This window comes from Pipistrellus kuhlii, unplaced genomic scaffold, assembly GCF_014108245.1.
Source record: "Pipistrellus kuhlii isolate mPipKuh1 unplaced genomic scaffold, mPipKuh1.p scaffold_m20_p_14, whole genome shotgun sequence".
Classification (NCBI taxonomy): domain Eukaryota; kingdom Metazoa; phylum Chordata; class Mammalia; order Chiroptera; family Vespertilionidae; genus Pipistrellus; species Pipistrellus kuhlii.
In genome coordinates this window covers 19,283,755-19,293,995 of record NW_023425449.1, presented here as the reverse complement: position 1 = coordinate 19,293,995, position 10,241 = coordinate 19,283,755, and positions in this window count along the sequence as shown.

Genomic DNA, 10,241 nt, shown 5'->3' with positions numbered 1-10,241 from the left:
CACGAGGAGAATTGGTCAAGATGTCATGTCGTTCCACTTTAGCAAGTTCTTTGAAGACAGGATCAAGAAAAGTTGAATTTTCATTATTTTGGGTAAGAAAGAATTCAAGTTTCTGTTACTAAGGCCAGGATCCAATTTAATTTGATTCAATAGCACGTATAAAATGCCTTGTCTATGTGGTCTTAGGCTGGGAAAATGAAGAGCATTAAGACATAAGCCATAACCCTAGAAAATAGGTTATATTTCAGGACAAAAGAAGAAAAATCTTACCATTATCTCAAAAGATGCAGGGAAAAGTATTTGGAAAAAAAACCAACAACCACATTAATTCTTAATAAAAACTCTCAGCAGCCAAGAAATAGAAAATTTTTGTCTGCCTGATAAAAAGCAACTGATAACACCCCCCCCCCCCAAAAAAAAAATAAAACACACCACACTAACATAATATAATAAAAGACTGTTTTTCCCCTTAAAATCAGGAACAAGGAGAGGATATGAACTCTCATCACTTCAGCTCAACATTGCACTGGATGTTGCAGTGAGGCAAAATAATAAAATAAACAAAACAAACATCATCTAGACTGAAGTGCATCTGCATTACTTTCAGACAACATGATCAAGAATGTAGAAAAATCTCATGGAATTGAAAAAAAGCTACTAGAATTAATGGGAGTCTAATAAATTTGCAGGATGCAAAAATCAATGCACATAAATCAATTCTATTTTTATACACTATCAATGAACAAAGGAAAGTTGAGATTGAAGTTGCAAAAAACAAAACCATTTACCATATTATAAAAAACATGAAATATTTTAGGATAAATCTAACAACAACAACAACTATGCCCTGGTGATGAAAACACTGCTGAGAGAAAGTAAAGAAGACCTAAATAATTAAAGGGACAGATGTACTACTGTCCCTTTAAACGTTTAAGAAAAACGTTTTTAATGCTATAACCTAAATTAAAGGGACAGATGTACTACTATGTGTTCCTCAGAAGATTGAATACTGTTAAGATATCAGGCTTCCCCAAATTGATCTATCATTTCAACATAATCTCAGTAGGCTTTTTTTTTTCTTTCCCCCTCACACAAATTGACAAGCAGATTCTATAATTCATAAAGAAAACAAAGGATGGGAATAGACAAATTAACTTTGAAAAAGAAGACCAAATTTTAGTCAAATGCCAAGGAAAGAGAATCTGATGGGTCCAAGTTAGTTATTGGTCCCTGTTGAAAAAAATTCTACAAGCTACCCTATTATCTGATATATAGATGGGCTGTTCAATCAGATTCCCACACATGGCCATTCAGCTTTGTTCACAGGAAACTGATGGTGGGGAGGCATTGGTCTCATGTTAACACAATGGCAATTTTTATTTAATAAACCACGCTTAACAGCGTGGTAAAGGCCCAGATTCCCGAAGGTTACTAGGAGGCTATGGAATTGGCAAGCTTGCTGAGGTTGGGCCTGTATTTAGTTTCTTTGTAAAGACTAAGGCAGAAAAGGTAAAATACACGAGGGTGTGCTCTTCAGGAATCAGCGATCTCCTACCACTTGTTTATTGTTCTACTCCAAGCATCCAGAACTGCACCTGGCACCTCAGAAGCCTTCAGATAACATATGTTCAATGGATGACAGTCTAACAACCCAAGGCCCTCCTGACAGAGGCAACTCCAAAGATGAATAACCTTGAATTAGTCTTTCTATGACTGTATGATCACGAGAGAGATCCATACTCCCAGAAACATGCCCAATAAACGTGTTTGCTCTGAACAGATTCTTCTCCATTCTTCTCTTAGGCATGGAATAAGAAAACCCTGGAAAGTTCTGATGAGGGGCCTTCTACTGGAGGCTGGAGCTCCCTCTAGGGGCCAAAAAAATGTATCCTAAGAAATGCAGCCCTGGCTTCTTAGGCAAATTTCTTATTTAAGAAAAACGTTTTTAATACTATAACATATAGCAACATTAGCAGAACGATTTCACAGAGTGACAGATTTAACAACACTTCTCTCATTATACAGTCATTCAGCAAACATTAAGTATATATTATATACCAGAATCAAGGCAGGTCAACAGGCACTTCCAATACCCTGGTGCTGAACCCACACATCCCCCCATCCTGGGGCTGACTCCCCGTGCTCATGTATGGCAATACATGGTGAGGGCACTCAGAAAGCAGCCAGGGTCTGAGGGCAAAACAAAAATTAAAACTTGACCTATAGCACTTTGAACAAACACAGAACAGGTTTCCATTACCCAGCCTGGTGAGTTATAAGAGAAGACATAAAAATCTTAAGAATTCTGCCACAAGACAGAACAAGAAGAATGGAACAGGTGTACTCACACAAAGGCAGAGAAAACCCCGGATAATAAAAGCACCAGTGAATAGAATTATTATCTCAAGGGAACTAGCAAAGATTTAGAAAGGTGTCCGCTACTTCAAATGTGAAAGTAGCAACACAAAACTACAAGGGACATGAAGAATCAAGGCAGCATGCCATCACCAAAAGATGGTAATTCTTCAATAACCAAATTCAGAGACATGAAATTTTGCATTCTAGCTGATAAAAAGTTCCAAATAACTTTTCTAAAGAAACTCAACAAGAGAAAACTAAGATAAAAAAAAATTATAAAATCAGCCAAAACCGGTTTGGCTCAGTGGTAGAGCATCAGCCTGCGGACTGAGGGGTCCCAGGTTCGATTTCAGTCACGGGCATGTACCTTGGTTGTGGGCACATCCCCAATAGGACATGTGCAGGAGGCAGCTGACCGATGTTTTTCTTTCATCAATGTTTCTAACTATCTCTCTCCCTTCCTCTCTGTAAAAAAAAAAATAAAATAATAATAATTTTTTTTAATTTTTATAAAATCATTAAAAAAATATGTAGGTTCAAAAAGAAATGTTTGTCAAAGAGATAGAAATCATATAAAAGAGCCAAGCAGAAATTCTGGACTGAAGAACTCAATAAATGAAATGAGAAAGTAATAGAAAGCATCTGTAGTAGAGCATGGCAAATGGAATGTAGAGTAGGCCCAGTTAAAACAGAATAAAGAAAAAAAGAACAAAAAAGAGCAAAGAGAAAGCCTCCACAACCTATGAGACACCATTGAAACAAATTTTAGAATAATCAAGAGAAGGGAGCAGATAGCCAATTTGAAGAAATAATGAGAACTTCCAAATCAGGGGAGAGAATCAGACATCCAAGAGAGAATAGAAGGACATAGCTAAAATTGAAAACGATTGTTACCCAAGAATACTCTATCTAACTGAAACCGGTATGGCTCAGTGGATAGAGCGTCAGCCTGTAGACTGAAAGGTCCCAGGTTAGATTCCGGTCAAGGGCATGTACATTGGTTGCGGGCACATCCCCGGTGGGAGGTGTGCAGGAGGCAGCTGGTCGATGTATCTCTCTCATCGATGTTTCTAGCTCTCTAGCTCTCTCTCTTTCTCTCTGTGAAAAATCAATAAAATATATATATTTTAAAAAGAATAATACTCTATCTAGCAAAGTTATCCTTCAGATATGAAAGAGAAATAAAAACTTTCCTAGAGAAGCACATGCTAAGGGAGTTCACCACCACTACATCTGCCTTGCAAGAAATGTTGAAAGGAGTCCTTGAAGCTGGAATGGCAATGTCAAAAACATAAAAAAGTAACCCAGCCAGCATGGCTGAGTGGTTGAATATTGACCTATGAACCAGGAGGTCAAGGTTCGATTCGCGGTCAGGGTACATGCCCAATTTGTGGGCTTGATCCTCAGGGTGGGGCATGCAGGACGCAGCCAATCAATGATTCTCCCTCATCATTGATGTTTCTATCTCTCTCTCCCTCTCCTTTCCTCCTCTCTGAAATCAATTTAAAAAAATTAAAACAAATCAAGGGAAAACATATAAAAGTATACAATATACTGGCAAAAATAAATTATACAGTCAAACTTTGAAAACTCTTTCTGTATTAAGATGTTGTGTTAACCACTTAACTGTAGTATAAAGCTCAAAGGAAAAAAATATTACAATTAATTATAGTTACTATAATTGTATCTAATATATAATATAAAAAGAGTTAAATAATGACATCAAAATAATAAAAAGAGGTAAAAGGGTGAAGCCTTTCAGATAAATATAAATTGCCATCAGCTTAAAAATGAACTGTTTTATCTACGAGATGTCTTATGTAACCCACAAAACACAATTCTACAGTAGGTACACAAAAGTAAAGGGAAACAGAGCACATCTAGTATGGAAAATCACCAATTTACAAAGGTACACAGAAGGGGAGGTGGGGGTGGAATGGAGATATAGAATAACCAAAAAGCATGGCATTAGTTAAGCTTTTGCATATCAATAACTCTAGATGCAAATAATTTTAATTTACCAATCAAAAGGCACAGAGTAGCTGAAATGATAAAAAATAAGACCCTACTCTTATAAGAGAGGTACTTCAGCTCATGCAGGCTCAGAGTAAAGGGATGGAAAAAGATATTCCATGCAAGCGGAAACCACAAGGAAGTGAGAGTAGTTATATTTCTATCAGACAGAACAGAGCCAAAAAACAAATGGTTTTAAAAAAGGACACAGAGAAGGTCATATACAATGATAAAGAGGTCCATTCATCAAAAATATATAACAAGCATAAATATATACACAGCAATATTGGAGCACCAAAACATATTAAGCAAATAGTAACAGATCAAAAGGGGAAAAGACAATAATAAAATACCAAAAGGGTAGTTTAACAACCCACTTTCAGCAATGGATAGATCATCCTGCCAGAAAAAAGAGGCACATTATACTAAATGTAACAGAGGTTTGTAGAATGCTGTATCCAACAGAAGCAGAACACACATTCTTCTCCACACATGTGAAACGTTCTCCAGGACAAAGCCTGTCATGGGCCACAAAACCAGTCTCTGCACACTGAAGGAGACTGAAATCAGATCAAGTATCTTCTCGGACCACAGGGTATGAAATTAGAAACCAACAAGAGAAAAGCTGGAAAATACACAAATATGTGGAAATTAAAACACCACTGAACAACCAATGGGTCAAAGAAGAAATCAAAGGGGAATAAAGAATATCTCAAAACAAAAATGGAAACACAACTTACCCAAACCAGTAGAATGCTGCAAAAGCAGGTTTGGAGAAAGCTTAAACTCACACACACACACACAACAGTGGGCAAAAGTAGGTTTACAAGTTTTTCTTATAAAAAAAAAAGGCATGCAGGTTATAATTCTCACAACAGAGAGACAGTGGTGATGGATGAGGGTACAGAAGTAAGCTGGAGACTGCTGATAATACTAGCATAACCTTGAAGTCGTGTTCTTAAAGATTGCCCTTATTCAAAGTTCTACATCTTCCTCAGAACCTTTTCCTGAGGCAGGTATTACATCTCTCTCAAAGTTGTCCCACTCCATCCCCATAGCTACTGCTTCTTGTTTCAGGCCATCATCATCTCTCACCTGAACAGTGGTAACAATCTGTACACAGACTAAAAATCTCCACTGTTCACTCCTATCTCTTATTCTGCACATCCTCTCACACTCCTTAGTTACCATGTGATGTAGTCAAAATTCAAGTGTCATTGCATTACATCCCCAATGGGTCTCCCCTGCCTACAGGAAAGAGGAGGTGAAGCCCAGCTGGCATGGCTCAGTGATTGAGAGTCAACCTATGAACCAGGAGATCATAGTTTGATTCCCAAGATGTGGGCTCGATCCTCAGCAGAGGGTGTGCAGGGAGCTATCAGTCAATGATTTGCTCTCATCATGGATGTTTCTATCTATCTCTTCCTCTCTGAAATTTATATTAACTAGATATATTATATTATTATAATATTTATTAATATATTAAAATTAATAGAATGAGGAGGTGAAGATCCACGGAAATTCAAAGCTGACTCCTGCCTACCTTCTTGAATGTACCAGCCTCATCTATAGTCACCCATTTGTCCTTCAAACTGCATCACACACCTGTCTACTCTGAACTGTCCATATTTCAGTGCTTTTCTCACTTCTCCCTCTGCAAAAAACTCTCTTTTTCCTGTCTCTTAGAATTACCTTTTCTTCATAAGACATCTGACTTCCAAGGCTCCCGAGGCAGGGGGGGGGGGGGGGGGGTAGGAGAGAAGGGGAAGTTAGGGAGTGGTCTTCACAGATCTGTCCACTTGTCATCCTTATTTCTGTATTTGTCAGTGGTGCTTTCCTTCACTACTAGACCTAACCTTCGGAGGATACGTTCTTCCTTGAGACTAACTTTCTTCCTGTACCTTCTCCATCCCCTCACCTTGCCCGCACTCAGGTGCATCTATTTTTTCACTCCATGGTTTCCTCAACCCTCCGCAGATATACCTTTGGTTCTAGTGTATAGTTAGCCTACCAAGTGGTAAGAGAAGCAAAGGCTGTACCTTTAATCTGTGGGAGAGCTGTTATTAATCTTTTGCCAGAACAGAACAATTACAGAATTTTCTCATATCATCTTCATGGCTGCAGGATATGTCACGTTGCATTACAAAAACAATTCCTTTTAGCCCTTCATATACCCAGTAGACTATAACCTGAGCCACTCTCAGCAAACAATGCTGAGAGAGAGGCATTTTCCTAAATAGATTTATGTGTTTCACATCAAGCAATTGCAGATATTGAACTAAAATGAAAAATGTAAAAGTAATCCATTCTTGGGAGCTAGATTTAATTCCCTGCTGTAAATGAATCTTTGATTTTAGAAATAACTGGCTTTGCCATTTTCTTAATCTAAAGCAAAAGTTCCAAACATCAATTTAAATCAGAATCACTTCTTCATGTAGCCCTTTTTTTTTTCTTTTTTCTTTTTTTAAACATGAAAACAGAATTTTTTGGATCAGGTTTATTGAAGTGTAATTTATATACTATAAAATTCTCTACATTTAGGTGTAGAGTTACCACCGCAATCAAAATGAAGAATATTTCTATCTCCCCAAAATGATCTCTCTGTCCTCTGATCACCAATCTCCAGCCCTCACTCCTATCAACCACTATCTGTCCCTGTAGTCTCACCTTTTCAGGAATGTTATATAAATGAAATCACATAGCCTACAATCTTCTAGGTTCTGTTTTCTTTCACTTAGAATAATTATTTTGAAATTTATTCATGTTGCTGCATGTGTCAGTAACCCATTTCTTTTTGTTTTTGAGTAGTAGTCCATTGTATGGATGTAACAGAATTTGTTCATCCATTCTCCTGTAAATGGACATTGATTGTTTTCTGTTTTTAGTGACTGTGAATAAAGATGCTGTAAACCTCTGCATACAGGTTTTTGTGGGGACATATGTCAATATCTTTCTGCGAGGGAAATACTGAGTCTTTGACATTTAAAAAAAAATGTTTAACTTTACAAGCAACTGCCAAATTGTTTTCCAAAATAATTTTCTATATTGCATTTCTACCAGCAACACATGGAGCCTTCCAACTGTTCCACATCCTTGCCATGTTTTATTATTTTAATTTAACCAATTTAATAGGTCTGTCAAATGGTACCTCATTAGAGTTTTAAATTTTATTAGTTTTAATCTTTTGATTCAAATTCAAGGTGGGGCAAAAGTATTGTTTGCATGATGAGTACACAAAACTCAATTTATTCTTGGATTATTATGGATTTTATTATTTTCCATATGAACAACTGTAAACCTACTTTTGCCCTCTCCCATATTATTGAAGCCAATGAGTCAAGTGTAGAGAGTTAGGGAGAATACTGCTGTTTATACAAAAAAAAAACAACAAAAAACAAAAAACAAAAAAACAGTTCCTTAGTTGTAATTATAGGACTTGAAGGGAAGCACTTAAAATGCTAAACAATCTTGAATCACTGAATTTTTAAAAAATTTATCTTTATTGATTTCAGAGAGCAAAGGAGAGGAAGAGAGAGAGAGAAACACCAATGATGAGAGAGAACCCCTGATCAGCTGCCTCCTGCACAATTGGGGAACGAGCCCACAACCCAGGCATGTGCCCTGACCGGGGATCAAACCATGACCTCCTGGTTCATAGGTCGATACTCAACCACTGAGCCACCACGGCCAGGTAAATCACTGAATTTTAAAAACATACATTTTATTATTAAGAATGACTACTCTCTTCTCACATAAAAATAACCACTGTCTTATACCATGTATATAAGCCTAACCAATGGACACAGACAACAGGGGGGAAAGGGCATGAGTTGGGGGATGGGGCGGCAATGGGGTGATAAGGACACATATGTAATACCATTAATCAATAAAGAAAAAAAGAAAAAAAATAGCCTGTTATATTTGCTCAAACATTTAATTAACTCATCCCTAATGCTTTGGCAGGGCCAGACCAAATGATTTTACAGGCCTTACCCAGCCTGGGACGTTTCCCACCCCTGTGCTATCAATAGATGGAGCAATTACCCATAACTCTTCACTCCTCCCCATAAATACATCCTTTCCCTGTCCTCATCACAGGTAGAGCATGTTCCCCATCCCTCTGACTTTGGGCTCAGCCAATGCGACTACTTCATGGGTAGAAACCACAGTTCCTAGCCTGGGCCTTAAGAGACCTCCAGCATTTTTCCTGCTTCCTGTTTTTCACTTCTTCCTTTACCAGAAGACAATTCTGCTTAACCCAGCCCCACCCCAATCCAAGGTGGAAGGGACCCCCCAATCAAGCTCAGTAAGATGCACGGTTGCCTCAGCTGCCACAACCGGAGAAGGAGAAGTACTCAGTCGAGCTCAGTGTAGATTCGCCAAAGCACGGCCCACAGTTGAGAAGGATTATTAACGTCAGCCAGTGAGGGTGGGGATGGGTTGTTATTCAGGAATACTAATGGGTACACTTGTTCAAGCTGCTGCCATTTTGCCTCCCTCGTGTTCAGAGCCAAACCAAATCCCTATTTTTAATTCAGATACAAAAGGCGTATATTGTAAAGTCCCAGCCTTCCAGGAGTGTGCAATCAAAATGAAAAAAAAGGAGCCAAGTTAACTTCATGAAGGAGTCTTTTCTAAAATGGCTGCTGTATCTAGATGGGGGGGGGGGGGGGGAATTAACCCCTAACTCATTCCATACACAAAATGTGATTGAGATGGATCACAAACCCAAACATAAAACCCGGGTCTAAATGAATCTCTAGGCTTAAGAGAGAACAAGTCCTAGCAGAGGAGCCAGACAGCAACCTGAAACTTATATAACCTTTATGGCCTGGAAACACTCTGCTTGACCAGAAACTGTCTAACCCAGTGGTCAGCAAACGGCGGCTCGCGAGCCACATGTGGCTCTTTGGCCCCTTGAGTGTGGCTCTTCCACAAAATACCACGTACCCTAATTAAGTTAATAACAATGTACCTACCTATATAGTTTAAGTTTAAAAAACTTGGCTCTCTAAAGAAATTTCAATCGTTGTACTGTTGATTGATATTTGGCTCTGTTTGCCGACCACTGGTATAACCAGGCAGCCAGTCCTCCCACGCCAAGCCAACTCTGGCTTCTCATGCCAACTCAGGAAATCACATTATTTTCTGCTTTTCTCTTCCTTGCTCTTTATTCTTTATCCTCATGAAGCTCTCTGCCTTCACCCCATTTTTCAGTTCTCCACATGGGGATTGTCTGCTTCACCAGGGGCCAAGTTTGTTTGTATCACCTAAGTTGTTTTCTTTAGTCATTTTTAACAATCTGAAACATACAGTTATAGGACCTAACCTAATCATTCCGAGTGCCACAATGTACTGCTTTCCTAAAAAAAAAAACTAATTCATGCGAGTCCCTAGTAGGTTACATTGTGCCAGACACTGAAAAACACTTATACATGCATCGTCCTATTTCACCCTCAAAAACGACGCCAGAACCCCTCTCCCCTGCATAGGCGGAGTCCCAGCCGTGCTTTTTCCTGACATTCACTCCCCTCCTTTTGGTAAAGGCCCCGGCTCTCCTCCGAGGACCCGCTTTGCCCTTGTACTCACTCACTCTGGTGGCTTTCCCAGCGCTGGCTTCAGACTCTGGTTCCGGGCCACACACTTGAAATCCTGGCGACGCGTTCCCTGATTTCTGGGGCTGCCTTCCATCTTGCTTTGGCGATCCGGCTGGGGGGGGGGGGGGGGGGGGTCCTTAAATTTTAGCAAAAAATAAGAACCACGTGGAGAGCTTGTCAAAACAAAGGTTCCTCAGAGAGATCCTGATTAGTGCCCGGTGGGACTCATCAGTTTGCATTCCTAAAGCTCCCAGCTGAGGCTGGTGCTGGGGC